Source organism: Equus caballus, chromosome 1 (genome assembly GCF_041296265.1).
Source record: "Equus caballus isolate H_3958 breed thoroughbred chromosome 1, TB-T2T, whole genome shotgun sequence".
Lineage (NCBI taxonomy): Eukaryota > Metazoa > Chordata > Mammalia > Perissodactyla > Equidae > Equus > Equus caballus.
Window position 1 is genome coordinate 109,736,913 of NC_091684.1, and position 16,987 is coordinate 109,753,899.

Genomic DNA, 16,987 nt, shown 5'->3' on the forward strand with positions numbered 1-16,987 from the left:
ACATGCGAAAGGATTCTGTGGCTATTGGTTACATGGCAATAGCTGATTAGTTCAGTCTTCGGAGGAAATGGACAGAAGTCTCCTCTATTCTCGGATCCCCTAAACTATCTGGGAATTCTACTCTTCCTCTGCACCCAGTATTCAACCAGGTAGGAAAATAACCGCCATCTTTTCGGGAACAGCTCTCAGATGCCCTCCCTTCCCCTTTGCCATGTCTAGTCTAGACAAAAGAGAAAACATAGCGTTAGCAGCAATTCTTCCCCAACCTTCGTATCTTACACTTGAACCTTTGCATTTTATGTTTTCTGGCTCCATTAGGACTACTTTCCACTGGGGCAGAGGTGGCCATCTGTAGCAGCCACAGGGAAAAAGGGTTAGTACTTCCAACTATTATATAGCTGTGGAAGAGTTCAATGAGGTGAGAAGAATAGTAAGTACTAGGTAAATCTCATTATTTCTTCATTTATTTCTTCATGAATGCAACAAACACTTATTAAGAACCTCCTGCTAGGGTTGCCAGATATAATACAGGATGCCCAGTTAAATTTGAATTTCAGGTGAATAGCAAATTCTTTAAGACAAAGATGTCCCAAATATCGCATGGGATATATTTATGCTAAAAATTATTTATTGTTTGCCTGCAATTCAAATTTAACTGGGTGTCTTGTATTTTTACTTGTCAAATATAACCACCATACTACTGTAATCTGGGCATTTTGTTAGATGTTGAGGATAGAGTGGTTGGGAGTGACAGAAAAGGTCTTGGCCCTCCAAAAGCTTATAGGATTTTTGGTAATACAGGCGTGTATACAAGAATTACATACAGATGTGTGTATGAAACATTTACATAGATGTGTATACCAGTTACATGTAATATAACCTCTATATTATGGGAAGCCCAGGTGCTATGGACTACAGAGGAGGAGCAACATGTCAGCTGCCTTTCCCTCAGCGCACAGCTGTGTCCTCACAGATTGCTCCCTATGCCGCTCAACTAAGGAGGAAATAATTAAGCCTGTGTTTTGGATGGCTCTGCATGACATTCTGGCAATTGCCAAAATTAATTGCTGCAATGTTACAGCTTACTCAGGAATGCCCCCTGAAAGAGAGTGGAGAAGGAAAATTGGCTCAGTGAACAAAGTTTAGCAGCCTATCTCCTCGGCTATTTTCTTTGGAAGGGGAGAGAGACTGACTCGAGGATTTACATTTATTCATGGGCAGTGGCTAAAGGTCTGGTCCGTTGGTCAGGGACTTGGAAGAAGTGTACTAGAGCACTGGTGACAAAGACTTGGAGAAGAGGTGTGTGGAAGTTTGGAACGGCCCCAGAATGTAAAAATATCTGTATCTTATACAAGGGCCCAACAAAGCACTTCCACCACACAGTGACTTCTTAACAATAGGAGGGAAAACTAACCCAGCCTTATAATATCAATCATTTTCCTTCCAGAGGCCTCCCAGTACCTACCCAATGGCCAAGTGGATGGTCGCAAGAATGGAGGCCATGCATGTGCCCAACAACACGGATTTCTCTTTGCCAAAGCTTCTCTGGCTATCCCATTGCTGAGTGGCCAACTTCCAGAAAGCAAAAACTGCAAGTCTTTAGTGTAGTATTTTGGAGACCCATCTCAGTACCTGGAGGCTGGTTGATTCCATAAGCTCCCTTCCATCATGGAGAGACATCAATTCCTTCTCAATGAGAGAGATACCCTCGAAATTTGAATCTGCTTTCCCTGCCAGTCACACTTCTGCTAGTTACCTAGACATGTCATATTATAGACTATATAGTATAAATATATTATATTATGTGTGTGTGTGTGTGTGTATCTGTGTGTGTGTATTGGAAAACAGCCACCTGCTCCAACTAAGGGACAGTACCTTCCTCGGAAGAGATGCAGTCTTGCAAAACAAAGGATATACTCAGAGCTAGTTTATAATACATCATTTCATAAATCTCATAGTCATATTACAAGGCCTAGAATCGGGGGACATATCATATAATTACATCTAATGACCCACTAGCAAAAATTTCGCTTTCCCGCCTGAATCTATAGACTCTGTTAGTTTAGAAGTTTTAGTATCCAGTTACAGAATGCTTCCACCCATGAATACAACAATGATTTCACAGAATTGGAACCTAAGAATGCCATCTGGTCACTGTGAGCTCCTCATGCCATTTAATCAACCAGCAAAAAAGGGCGCTAGCTTGTTGGCTTGGGCACTTAATCCCACCAATGGTACATAATGTTGACTTAAGCAGCGGGGTGGGAGGAATTATAAATGGAACACAGGTGTTCGCCAGCACCTCTTAGTTCAATCATTCCCATAAGGCTAATAGGCAAAACCTCTAAGGGCTCATATCCTTTATGAAGGAAAGTTTGAGTCATCTCACTAGGCAAGCATCCCTGCTCATGCTGGGAGCTGGCTGAAGGCCTAGGGAACAAGGAAAGCATAGGACATTGGGTAGAGTCATATACATCAGCTATGGCCTTGAGACAGGTTGCAGCACAAGGGTCATGGCCTTCCCTTATATTTCTTTTTTCTTTTTTCTCTCATATTTCTCTTTTCCTCCCTCTGGGAGAGATGCAGGGGAGCTGTCTCCTCGCGGCAGAATCAGGGTTAAGTTAACTTAAAATATATTTTTTTCTTTATATATTCTATATATATGTACACACAAACATGTATATTTTAACATACTCTTTTATTTCCTTTATTTCTCCCCCCACTATTATCTATATGTTGTGTTGGCTCAAAAGTTTCAAAATAGTGAGACTGGATCAGGAGAGAACTGGGGGGAAAAGACATTATCCAGAACCCCTGGATTCAGAGCTGGATGTCTTAACTTAGAGATCTGTGATGTCTCTTTGGCTGGATGGCAGGCGTGTGAATGAGTTTTCAACATACAGCAGTGAGCTGCAGTAGCTAGGTGAGAACTTGATTTTGAAAGGTGAGTATGGAAGAGGAGTGTGTGAGGATGCAAGGTTGCCAAGCAGATGTACAGCACGGGACTTTGTCAATTTTGGCTTCTCGGCATCCCCTATCTTCCCATTTAGGGTAAGCCCAGAAGTGACAGACACAGCCTGCTTGGGCAGCTCTAAGAAAATGTAGCCTGAGTGGCTTAAACAGCAGACATTTGTTTCCTCACAGTTCTGGAGGTTGGAAGTCCGAGATCAAGGTGCCAACATGGTTGGGTTCTGGTGAGAACTCTCTTTCTGGCCTGCAGATGGCCACCTTCTCATTGTGTGTTCACATGACCTTTCCTCAGTGCCTGAGCATGGAGAGACAGAGAGAGGTCTTCTCTTCCTCTTCTATAAGGGCACTAATCCCATCATGAAGTTCTCACCCTCATGACCTCCTCTAAACCTAATTACCTCCCAAAGGCCCCATTTCTAAATACTATCTCATTGGGGGTTAGTGTTTCAACATATGAATTTGGGGGGGCACAGACATTCAGTCCGTAACACAGCCCTGTCTCCACTGGGGAAGCTGAAATGGGGGAAGACTTTCCTCTTCCCAGCTTTCTAGAAGTAGGAAGGAGAACACGTGTGAGCTATGCTTGGACAATCAACTACTTTCCCCTAAGACCTTTAATCTTAAAACAGTGTGGCCAAGAAGAAGGGACAGTTAGAGAGTCAGTGATTACTTGCGGTAGATGTGATGGCTGAGCTTAAAGTCCAGTGATGTGGTGGGGGGGGGGTCTAGGGCCAGCAGTGCCAACTGCAGTCACAGTGGTCTGTGATTCGGCTCTCAGGACCAGAGATCAGGCCATGTTCTTAGGTGTCCAGACTTTCTTGACCCCTGATTTTTTTCTGACTTGGCATTCTGGTTTCTCTGTCATTGTGTAAAATAGCAGGGATCTTTCCAATGAGTCCTCCCTCTGCTTAGGTCGGCTCCATTTGACTTCCGTTGTTTACAATGAATAGCCCTGCCTAGAACATGTAGTTTGTGCAATGAGAAGGTCTGGGGCGTAGCCCTGGAGTGGGTGGTGGGAAGTGCAGTGAAGATACATATTGTTGGAGAAAAGTTGGTCAAGGAAGAGTCCAGAACTTTGGCTGTGCCATGCATGGAAAGCTGATGTCACGTAGGATGATGGTAGAATTTGCAGAAGAGGAATATGGTAAATCAGATGTCAAACTCTTTAGAAAATGAGGGGAAGTGATCAAATGGCCACTCGGAAGAGAATAGGGAGGTTGGCATAGAATGATTTAGCCAAATCGATCAAGTCTCAGAGGAGCAGAGATTTTTACACAAGGTACGGAAGTTAGGGCATGGAGCAGGCCCTGGGGAGCAAGGAAAATTCAGACCCAAATCCTGCCCCCGAAGTCTGTGAGTGTGGGAGAGAGGCAGGGCAGCTGTGTCCTCTCTCTGAGGAGAGCACTGGGGCGCCCAGTCAGTGGGCAGGCAGCTCATACAAGAACTGATGTAGGAGAGGACGGATGACACTTAACCCAGGGCCGACGTGAGGCACAGTGTTTTTAGCGAGCACAAAGTTGTCCAAAAAAATTAAACCCCTTCACGTGCGTCTAAATAAGGTCAGCTACGTGGCTAAGTAGACTGATGAATGAGCACAGGTTTTGCGTTATGAAAACCTGGGTTCTAGTCCTGAGTCTGTCACTTACTAGCTATGTGATTCGAAATACTTCATTTTGGTATCTTCAGATGTATAATGGGAATAATAAGGCTATAGTGCTTAGTTGTTATAAGGATCACAGAGACGACATATACAAGTGCTTTTTGAGAATAATTTCAAAGTTATTTAAACAGCAAGAATAAAACTAACACAGAGAACACACATATATCCTTTGCTCAGTTTCAACTATATTTCACATTTTACCCTATTCTCATTATCATTTGTCATTTGCACTCTCTCTCCATACATAAATACAAACATATATATATACAAGCATATACATAAACACATATGTGTACGTATGCATAAGATATTTTTGATCACTTGAAGATAAGTTACATACATTATGCTCCTTAACATCTAAACACCTCAGTCTGTATTTCCTAAGAATAAGGATGTTTTCTTATGTAACTACAGTAGAGTTATCAACTTCATAAATGGAACAGGATAGAACAGTTTAATCTACTGCTCGTATCCCAATTTTGTCAACTGACCCGATTCTGGTCTTCCCCCCAACCCTGGGATCCAGCCTAGGGTCAGGCTTTGCACTCAGTTGCATGTCTCTAACCTCCTTTAATCTGGAACATTTGTACAGCCTTAGTTTGTCTTATAAAAGTGCCTTTTAAAAAATGACACCAGAGCAACACAAATTTAAGGCATAAAATTTAGAAAATATAGATAAACACAAAAGAAACACCCATCCATAAACCCAGACCTTGAGCCAGTTAAGTTGACAGTGTCCCACTTCCCTGCTTTCCTTGGTGAGCGCCCCACGTGTAAATCTCGTTTTTTGTCTCTCTACTCTGTGCTTCTTTGCTCTTAAAGACAACCTCACGCTACTCCTTTCCACAGTGCGTGTGGGTGTGAAAATCGGTGAATGTGCTCTTAAACCACCGTGTCCTATACTCATCTAAAGCACTCTTAGCTAAACAATAGAGCTAGAAAATGGGATTGCGTTAAATGCCTTTTCCCGCTGCTGCTTTGCTGATTTCTCTGGCTGCCTCTCCTTTGCTCATTTCTTTTCTTTCTATCATATCAGGGACTCTTCTCTCTGTGTCCCCAGAGCACTGTAATTGGGCCTTATTGAATCACACTGCCATTATCTGTTTACAGGTCTGAATCTCTCACCAGTTTGAGACGCTGTGATTGTACGATTATGTCTTTCATCACATTCTGTCTTTAGTACTCAGTAAGTCCCTGGCACATAGTAGGCAGTTAAAGAGATGCAGAAGGAATACATAAATGAATGGATTTGAATCTATTTAAATATGTTTCTGGGGAATGCAATGTTATATTGGAAATTATTCAATATTGTTATGCAAGTGAACTGAGTCTTAGCATCTGTATAGCTAGGAAGAATGCTGGCTTATTGAAGACATCACACCTGTTCTATTATCTACAAATTATTAAATCCACTTAGGATCATGGTCAACACAATGGTATTTAAGTGAAAACAGAGTAATTAATGAAATAAAATCACGTGTGGGAGAAAATGCAATCTTGTTTAAATTAAGACAGATGAAAAAAACCGGTGTAAAATTGGAACACCAGATGGTATCAATACATTACACTAATTTTCTATTCACATATTCAATTATATTTAAATAAAAACTAATATGGGTAATTTATCTCATGGTGTTTCTATGCCCCATCTGATTGTATATTTTCACAACATCCAATTTGCCCACTAATCTCACACTGCACATTTATTGAGCAAGCACGGCATGGTCCACAGGGCATTCCAGAGGGGTGCCGGCTCCTCTGGGAGCTAGGAGGGCGGTGTCATAGGGCAGGAGGTCAATACTGACTTCTGTTTCCCAAGAGTATGGGTGCCAGATAAAATACAGGATGCCCAGTTAAATTTGGATTTCAGATAAACAAAGGATAATTTTTTAGTACAAATATGGCATGAGACACATTCTAAAAAAATTCACATAGTTTACCACGTGCTTTTCTGTGCATTCCTTCACTCTTGGCAACAATTCCATGAACCAGGGCCTCAGACTCAGTGGAAAAGTGGAGGCTCTAAAGAGACAACCTGTCCAGGCAAAGCCCTGTGGCTCCCAGCAGCATCAGAGGACAGGTCCATGTTCAGCAGGCGCAGCCAGGGCCTCCCAGAGGAGCCAAGAGGGGCTGAGGTGAAGTGGGATCCGGCCCTCTCACTCTCTGATCCCAGAAACTGAACAGAGCTGGCTTTCCTTCGGGCCAGGCCTAGAGAGAGGTCACCTTGGGCTTAGGGAGAAGTCCCTGTCCCCCATCTCCTTGAGACACTGCAAAGTAAATCTCTGTACCTGTTTTGTGGCGTCAGAAATTACATTAAAATAGAGGAAGGGAGTGCAAATCTTCAAAATCATAAAAGGTGTATAGCTTTAAAATAATTGTAGGCAAATTTAGTTAGTATATTTGAATCTATTGCCTCAATAATGAACAAATTATCTTTCTCCGCTTAATAATCTTTTCCGTCTCTCCCCATTTACTCCTTATTTACAGCCTCCTATAGAGCTCAAATGTTACTTTCCTTTTAGAGTCTTCGTGAACCCTCACAGCCTGAAGGGACTTCCCTGTTTTCTGCATCCCACAGCATCTCATGTTTAATCTGCTTGTAATGCATCACTTTTATCTTGTATGGGGACTTGTGTATATGCCTTATCTCTCCTTTAGTATAGAAGCTCCTCGGGGAAGAGAATCACATCTTCAGTTTCCTGAGCACCACTTTCAGTGCTTGAACATAATAGGTGATCAATTATCGCAAAAAAGAATAAACTGCACTTAAAATTATATAAAGCATGTTTTCTGATAAAAGGAACCAGGGCTCCTTGGAGAAATGGCTCATTCCAGGGCTGAGCCAAATATAATACAAGACGAGGATCTTGTTAAAAGGATATAGAAACTAACTTGAAGGCACTTTCACTAATTGAATATGGAATAATTTAGGCAACAAAATAAATATAGTAGCCCATAGAATAAAATAAGAACCCATCATTCCTCACTAAGATAAACATGAAAATAAGTTAATGTTGCAGAAGGAAATCTCTCCCTTATGGAAAAATTCCATTGAAATGTAGAGAAATGATAGAATATTGCCATTTGGCAACTACTTATAGTAATAATTGTTTTAGATAAGAATCATCAAGGATGTCAAAAAAAAAAAAGTGTGATGAGAAATGGCACATGTACATGGTCTCAATGTACCTCCTCACAAGACACTTGCTAATTACAAAGGAAAAAAGTAACCTCTCAGTGGAGAAAACTGGCATTGTCACCTTAACCTAGTGGTCAAAGTTAATATCATTAATAATGGGAAAAATCCTCTTCATGTGCCTCCTGATATCATGCACTGAGAAGAGTACAACACTCTTTCTGTGTATGCCTAACAAAAATGCATACCAGGAATCTGAACACAAGGAAACATCAGACAAAGCCAATTGAGGGACCTTCTACAAAATGTTTATATGTACTCTTCAAAAGTGCCAATCATTTCCCAAAGAAAATATATACATGGCAAATAAGCATAAGAAAAGATGTTAAACATCGTAAGTCATGAAGGAAATGCAAATTAAGGCAACAAGATAATACGACATACCTAGTAGAAGTGCCCAAGTCTAGAACTTGACAACGCCAAATGCTGGTGAGGATGAGGAGCAACAGGACTTTCATTTGTTGCTGGTGGGAATGCTAAATGGTACAGCCACTTTGGAAGACAGTCTGGCAGCTTCTTACAAAACTAAACATACTATTAACATACGATTCAGAAATTGCACTCCTTGGTATTTGCCCAAGGGAGTTGAAAGCATGTCCACGCAAAAACCTGCGCACGGATGTTTACAGTAGCAGCTTTATTCATAATTGCCAAAACTTGGAAGCGTGTCCTTCAGTAGGTGTGTGGATAAATAAACTGTGATACATCAGACAATGGAATATTATTCAGCGCTAAAAACAAATGAGCCATCAAGACCTCAAAAGACATGGAGGAAACTTAAATGCATGTTACTAAGTGAAAGAAGCCAATATGAAAAGGCTACATACCATATGATTCCAACTATATGACATTGCAGAAAAGGCAAAACCGTGGAGACAATAAACAGACCAGTGGTTGCCAGGGGCTAGAGGAGGTGTAGGGATAAGTACAGCGGGGGCATAGAGGATTTTTAGGGCAGTCAAAATACCCTGTATGATACTATAATGATGGATACACATTATTATACAATTGTCCAAATTTATAGAATGTGTAATACCAATATACATAATTTTCTGTTTCAACGTCGGTTCATCGATTGTAACAAATGTACAACTCGTGTGGGATGTTGATAATGACAAGACTATGCATATGTGGGGGCAGGAGGTGTATGGGAAATCTATGATTTCCCCTCCATTTTGCTATGAACCTAAAATTGCTCTAAATAATAAAATCTATTAGAAAATTCCAATCATGAAAGACAGAGAAATACTAGGAACTGTTTTGTATTAAAGAAGATTAAGGAGACACAGCATATAAGTGTAGTACATGATTCTGAATTGGATCCTGGCCCAGAAAAGTTTTTCTTCTGCTACATAGGACATTAGTGGGACAATTGATGAAATTTTAGTATCTGTATATAGATAATATTAGTATATCAAAGTTTGCCTCTTGATTTTGATAATTGTACTGTAGTTATGTTAGAGAATATCCTTGCTTTTAGGAAATATATACTGAGGGATTTAGAAGTAAAGAGGTATAATACTTTCTACTTACCCTCAAGAAAAAAAAATGAGAGAGAGCGTTCAGAAAAAAGAGAGAGAGAGAGAATAAAGCAAAGCTGTTAAAATGTTAACACATGAGGAACCAGAGTGAAGGTAATGTAGAATTCTAAGTGCTATTTTTGCAACTTTTCTCTAAGTCTGAAATTATTTCCAAATTTTAAAAGGGAAAAAACTCTCTGACATAAGAAAGTAAGTATATATTTGCATGTTCCTAAATTAGCTAATCTTTAAAGATTACTTTGAAAGCACGTTGTATATGTTTTAAATTTCCCCAAATTTCTTTTTTTTTGGTCCCCAAAATGGCAAACAAAAATTATTTATCTCAGTTTCTCATGGTGCCTCAGTTTCTGGGAATTTTACTTTTTTTGTAATTTTTTGGTAATTCTTCTAGAGCATTGATTTCCTCTGATGAGTGACCAAAATTCAAAATCAAATTAACTCACATAAAATTCAAGGTGAGCGCTGTTGTGGCATTATGCAACTTATCTGTTCTTGTCATGAAAGGATTTCACTGCACCACACACTACAGGTCTGGTCTCCTTCAAAATGTTCGCACATCCCTCGTTCTCAGCATCTTCTCGTTTGTGGTTGTTTTACTGACCTCCACTCTACTCCACTCCCCTCCCCCCTCCACTACTTGAGAACCGGGAACTTGGCCTGTCACAATGTCTCTACAGACCTAGCACAGTGTCTAAAAGGTGGAATGCTAAAAATAATGATATTTATTATGATCTCACATTTCTAGGACTGTGTTAATAAAAACATGTCCCCTTAAATTTCTACATGTCTGATTTACTTACCGAGCTGTTCCTCGAACAAAGGCAACTAGCGTTTATTCAACTCTCACAATGCCAGAGACCACACATCCATCATCTCCGTCAGTCCTTAATACTGCCATATGACACAGGTATTGTTATGCCCATTTGGCAGATGAGAAAATTGAGGCTTAGAAGATTTTTTTAAGCTACTGAAGCTCCCATGGTAAGTGGCTGAGCTAGAATTTGAACTTAGACCATCTTATGTCAAGGTCCAGATATTCCCCTTGTATTATCCTCAATAACCCTCTATTTCAATTTCTCTATTCCACAATTTAAACAAACAGCCCCATTGAACAGGCATCTGCTTATACAGCTGATCCTTATAGATGCTCCTTTCTGGCTTTCTGTATTTCTGGCAGTGGGAGGGAGAATAGAATATAAAAATGTGGATATGGAAAAGTAAACTGAAAGTGAAGTTCACAGCCACATAGAACTAAGGGAAAAAGTAGTAGCTTACTAAAATGCTTTCTATGGTGTCTGCACTGGAAAATAATTTATAGGGCCATGTGCTTCCCAAGTTTGATCTTTGAGAGGAAGTGAGAGGAAGATGCCAAGAACTGAGAGGCACCCGGTCCCAGGTTGATATTAGGTATCATTCATCAGAATGGCTGGTTTGTCCAGATGTAATGATAGCCCAGGCTGCTGCTTTCTCTCCACACCTGCTACCCCTTTTCACTGTCTAGTAGGAAGTAGACGCTGTGATACTGGGAACTGCACATGTCAGAACTCGTAGCTTCAACAGCAGGGCTCCAGCTCACCCAGGCCCTGAAGTCCCTCACTTCCTTCTGACATGACTACATCCAAGCAAGGCAAATGCTCTTGGGTCTCCAACAAGTTAGACCACTCATCCACCAGGAAGGAGAGAAGGTACACATGCAAAGAGAGTGGAGAAAATAATAATCACAGAAAACAGCCAATAGCTAACAGATGCTGACCCACTTTAGAAGAGAAGAAGAGCTTGATGCAAGACCTGCCAGGATGTAGATATGAAGACAAGAAAATGCCCCTTGACACCTTTTGGTCACATACACCAGGAGGTCACCTGGATCATTGACAAACATCTTTGAGGAGCAGTTTGGAATTCTCGAAGTGATCCACTCCTCTTGGGGGAGATGCCCTGTGGCTAAATGAGAATCATCTGGATTGAAGTCTAGGAAGAGGAAAGGATCGTCCACCAGTCAAACACCTAGCAGTCCCAGTCATCACCACATGGAGCAGAAGAATCACCCAGCTGAGCCCTGTCCAAATACATGACTCACAAAATTATGAGCTATAATAAAACTGCTATTTTAAGCCACTAAATTTGGATGTGGTTTATCATGCATCAATAGATAGCAGGGACACTGGGCCTCAACATCCTCGTCTGTAAAATAAAAAGATTGAATTCCCCTGGACTCCATGATCTCCAAGATTCTTTACAATCCTGAAAGAATCCCTCGATATGTACATTTAGACTGTTTTATCTGAGTGGTAAATAAATGTGTCAATGTGACATTGTGCTACTCCTTCTAGCATTGAGATTTCAGCAAGAAATAAATTTTTGAGACATTGCTTTAGCCCTGAGGGTTTGCTATAGAAGTGGAATGTTTGACCGGGTGGGAGCCTCAAAAGACACCATGTAAAGGGGGGTCCACTCTGGCAATGCACAGGGCCCCCTTACGTATGATCTTCTACTCTCATTCAGAATTTAACCAGTGACAATGGTAAAATCAGGAGGCCAAAAGAGTCCCCTTGCCCATTAAGAAACTGGTATGAGATAAAGAAGAGCCATTTCAAAAGTGATGAAATGAGAAAATGTACAAACCAGTCAAAATTCCATAAATAGGATAGGAATGTATTTCTCTTATATACCAGTTTTCCTTTCTACCATCTCTGAGGGCTGTCATTTACAAATTTATCTCAGCCATCTTTGAACTTATTTACATTTTCCCCATCTTGGGATAGCAAGTTCCATATCATCTTTAGATTTATTTGACCTAAATTTACCTCCTGTAAGCTAGTTTTAGTAATCTACCACCTCCTTCTCTGTGCGTGACTAGGTTTAGCAAATCCAAAAATCTAAGCTGTGAAATAAAATATACCAAAAATTAGCCGTGTTGAAATCTTTGGAAAGTAAACATAGATATAAATATAAAAAGGAACAAAAATTGAATATATGGAGTTTTCCCATCAAATGGATCCTCATGAAAATCTGTCGGAAAAACACGACGTATGGGGTCATCTGGTTGTGACTTCAGGGTGTAGAGTGGCAAGGACTTAGAGACTAGCAAAATTGAGAGTGAATCTGGTTTTACCACTTACTGTCTGTCCACCTTTGACAGGTCTCCTGACCACTCCACCACTGCCTAATTGCACATGAAGGGGAAAGACACCCTCGTGGTCTGGACTGAGGCCCAGGGAGCCAACTTGCTTGACCTACATTCGGCTCTACCATGTACAGCTATGTGCCTCAATCTCTTTATCCGGAAGATGTGAAAATAATAATACCAACTGCGTTGTGTTTTCATGAAGTTTAAATATGTAAAGCTCTTAGAACGTGTCCGGAACTTGGTAAATACCATAAAAGTATTAGCTGTTGTGATGACAATAAGGTACTAAATAAATATTCACGCTTTTCCTTTCCTCCTTCTGCAACTTTTAAATGGGACTATTTAGCAATTCCACGGAGGCAGATACTTGTACAGTGTAAATAAAAATTGTTATTATGCACATCAGCCAGCTTAATTGTTGATAAATAATAGATAAATGACTTTAAAGTAATTGAATGTTGAATAACAATAAGTGACTGTAAAGGAAAGACTTTGGACTAAAGGCAGTGCTTCCTGACTGTAAGCTCGCTGATACAAGCCTTGGGGACTCTGATGCAATCTTAAGAGAAGGATGACTATTATGTGCCCCGGTCATCAGTTAAGAAGTTCACTTGACAAGCACATAGTAGTCACTTAATATATATTTGGAGAAAGAATGACGCTGAACGGCAGCTGGAAAAGGTGTTTCATGGGCTATCCTTCCAATTCATGAATTCCTAAAGGTCCTAAAAATGGAAAGCATGGGTCATATTCGATTTCTTTGGATGTAAAGTTTCATTTCCTTGAGGGTCTCCCTGATTTCACTCTGTCCTTGACCCCTTGCTAGAGGGCTGACAGCTACATACTGAGCAAGCAGAGACAGCCACTCCTGAAACACTGGGAGGACCCCAGCACTGTTGCCCAGGGCCATGTCCAGGGTACAGGGCTCGGGACGGGTTACTAAGGCCTGTGGACCACAGAGAGAGCAGACTGTCTGCCTGCTTTGCTCACAGCCCGTGTCTCCTCAGCCCTCTCTGGAACTCACCTGATGAAGTTTCCCCAGCTTCCCTTGTCTGTGCTAGAGGGCACTCTCTGGCACTGAGTACGGGACCCTCACCTAACAAGACATGGGGGTTAGTGGAAAAATACCCCACTTATAATAGTCTTGTATTATGGACTGAATGTTTGCATCCTCCCCAAATGTTGAAGCCATAACCCCCAGTGTGGCTGCATTTGGAGAGCTGAGAGGATTAGTGTCCTGATAAGAAAAGACCCCAGACAACTTGCCCCCCACCCCTGCCCCATGTTCACGCACTAAGGAAAAGTCATGTGAAGACACAGGGAGAAGGCACCCATCTGCAAGCCAGGAAGAGAGCCCTCACCAGAAATGAACTTGCCAGCACCTTGATCTTGGCCTTCTAGCCTCCAGAACTATGAGAAAATAAACTGCTGTTGTGTAAGGCACTCAGTCTGTGGTATTTTGTTACAGCAGCCCAACCAACCAATCCATCCTGTATTCTACTTCTTTCCGAGGGTCCCTATACAGACTGGGCCTCAGCCACCCAGTGAGATAGTCTGCTCATTAACATACCCTTTATTAGTTTTCTTCCACTCGCTTGAGGTCACCTCCCAAATAAACAACTTATACTCAAATCCAGTGTGAGGCTTTGCTTCTGGAGAATGCAAACTAGGAAATACATAATCAGGCTGAATGGGCATCCATGGAAGTCTTGAATGTGATAAGATATCATTAAAGGCATCATAAGCAAGGGCCAGTGTGTTCGTGGAAAGGAGAAGGAGGAGATTCTTTATAGGGATCCTGGGCTGAATGCCTATGCCTACAGGCGCACCTCAGATTTTTCTTTAGTATAAATCAATGGTATGCCTCCTTCTTTCCATCCTCTGCCCTCCTTTGAGTAAGAAAGACTTACACAGAATCCTCTTCCTCCCATGTAGAATCATTTAGTCCAAGTTCAGGATGCAGAGTAATTACCTTAAATCACTAGGTACCAAGAGAAGTGCTCTTGAGAGTCTTTCAAACTCAGGGCTTCCAGGATTGTATCTCAAGACTGCACTCCATTTGGGTATGACATCATCAGCCCTTGAAGGGAAGCAGTGATGGCTCACTGGTGACAGATTTCTGAAGGTGATGCATCCAATATGAAATGATGGTTGGAGTCTGGCATTGGAGGGCATGTCAATTAACACCTGTGGAAAGTGGACTCACCTGCCTCGAATTTAGCAGCTTGTCCTGTGCCCTATTGTTGCAGCTCTGGATCCTACTGTGTTGAGCGCTCAAATATAACTTTGTAATAAAATCAGCGGGGTTTACATTACTTAACAGCATGTGCAGTGCATCTGCCATTTAGTAGGGAAATTGAAATTCTGTAACAAGTACATTCCCCACGAAAATGGGTGATTTTAGTCTCCATCACACGAGGAGCTTGGGTCAATTTCCCTGCCAAGCATATTTTTCCAGAGCATTAATCTGCTATAAATCACTTAAGTCAATCTCCAGAATCACTTTGATCCCCATAATTTTCATTTACATAATTCATCAATTAAAAATATTGGAGGAGAAATAAATTTGCTACTGCAGAACACATCCTCTTGACTCTTCATCCACAAAATTACATCCTATAGACTTTAGGCTTAACTGGGCTCTGAATAAATTCACTAGTTGCCTAGATCTACTGCAAAAAAAAGTTTTCATTTTTCAGAAGTCCATTTCCTATATGCATTTTGTTATATGATAGACGTAGGTTTGCATCTCATTTTGTGAAAATAACTTTGGAAAATTATTTAAACTCTCTAAACATTAACTTTCTCATCTATATATTGGTAAAAATAATAACAATAATTCCTATCATAAGAAGTTGTTATAAGAATTAATAAGAAAATATATATAAAGTACCTAGCAAAAGCTCATCCCATAATTGGCACTTTCAGTACATATTCGACATTCTTAGTCCATTCAGCATCCAAACGTCATTCCTGTATTTAAGTAATTCCCTACCTTTTGCATCTTAGTTTAAAATAGAAACTGAAAATTCCAGATACCAATTTTTTCTTTTTTTCTTTTGAGGAAGATTAGCCCTGGGCTAACAGGTGCTGCCAATCCTCCTGTTTTTGCTGAGGAAGACCGGCCCTGAGCTAACATGCTTGCCCATCTTCCTCTGCTTTATATGTGGGATGCCTACCACAGTATGGCTTGTCAAGAAATGCCATGTCTGCACCCGGGATGTGAACCAGTGAACTCTGGGCTGCCAAAGCAGAACGTGCAAACTTAACTGCTGGGCCACCGGGCAGGCCCCCCAATTTTTTCAGGATCCCTTGCAGCTAGGCCTAGGCATCTCACCCAAGCTTAGCCAATCAGATGCACATACTCTAGTCCTGACCGATCACATGTGTTTGCCCAGAATTCGACCTGGGTGATTTATCACAAAGAAGCAGGACACTGGGAAGTCCCTCCACAGGGCTTAAGCAGTAGCAGGAACACTGGCTGCTAGGGTACCAGGGGCAGCAATGTCAGTAGCAGTATCTGGTGTCCAGCACTCACTGGAATGGTTCTGAAGCATTATTTGGATGGTGGTTCTGGCAACATGACCTTCAGCCCACTTTCCAAACCTGGTTCTCCAGCTTTCCTGGAAAGTCAATGAGCAATTCTATCCCTGTTTTTTTTTTTTTTTTTAAACTGTCTGCATAGATATGTGGAGTCTACTTGATTCAGATGCCTTTCCATAAACCTACCAAAAAGCATTACTTTAACTCTGGGGTTTGATTAAAAAAACCAAAATTCTGGTTGAGAATGATAAACCACTCACCATGAAAGGGATGAACTTCCAGCAAGAATAAATAACAAATATGAAGATCTGTTGTTCAATGTCAGTCTTTTACTAAGGAATCAATGAATCGCTTCTTGGCCTTTTGGCTAAGATCAAGTGTAGGAATCAATGAATTTCTGGTTATGGAGGCTAAAATGATATCTAATCTTGACTTAATCTAGGTCTCTTCAGTATTTGTCACCCTTTACTACATTCTCTGCTGATGCACTGTTCAGTATCCCTTACGAGTCCACACCCCAAGTTGATCCTTTTTGTGTGGGGTTGGGCTGACATTGAGTGACTTTTTAGTAGCAGATCTGGTTTGTTAATTGCAAAGCATATCAGTGGCTGTCTCCAATGGCTCTAAAACCAGTAACTTAAGCTTTGTCAACTATATTTCTACAGCTATGACATTTTGTGTACATGTTCACCTTTCCCAAATCCATAGAATCTTGAAATGCTGAGATTCATTGTCTATGAAATGCAAAAGCTCCCTGATAAAGATTGTTCCAAATCCCAACTCAAGCCTGGCAGACTCAGCCAGGACCTTGCCCGCTGATAGCCCATAAGGTGAATCTCATTATCAACTAGGGTTTGAGGCAACAGATTGGAGACCACCGCACACAATCTCACTCAACTCAGACAGTTTTTATTTGCTTCTTATATTTCTAGCTTTAATGTCTTAGTTCT

At 41.1% G+C, this 16,987-nt stretch overlaps 1 pseudogene; it reads left to right on the forward strand.

Moving 5' to 3' along the window:
* The first annotated feature begins 16,384 nt into the window (after positions 1–16,384).
* LOC111769788 (U2 spliceosomal RNA) lies at positions 16,385–16,527 on the forward strand (annotated as a pseudogene).
* The last annotated feature ends 460 nt before the right edge of the window (positions 16,528–16,987 follow it).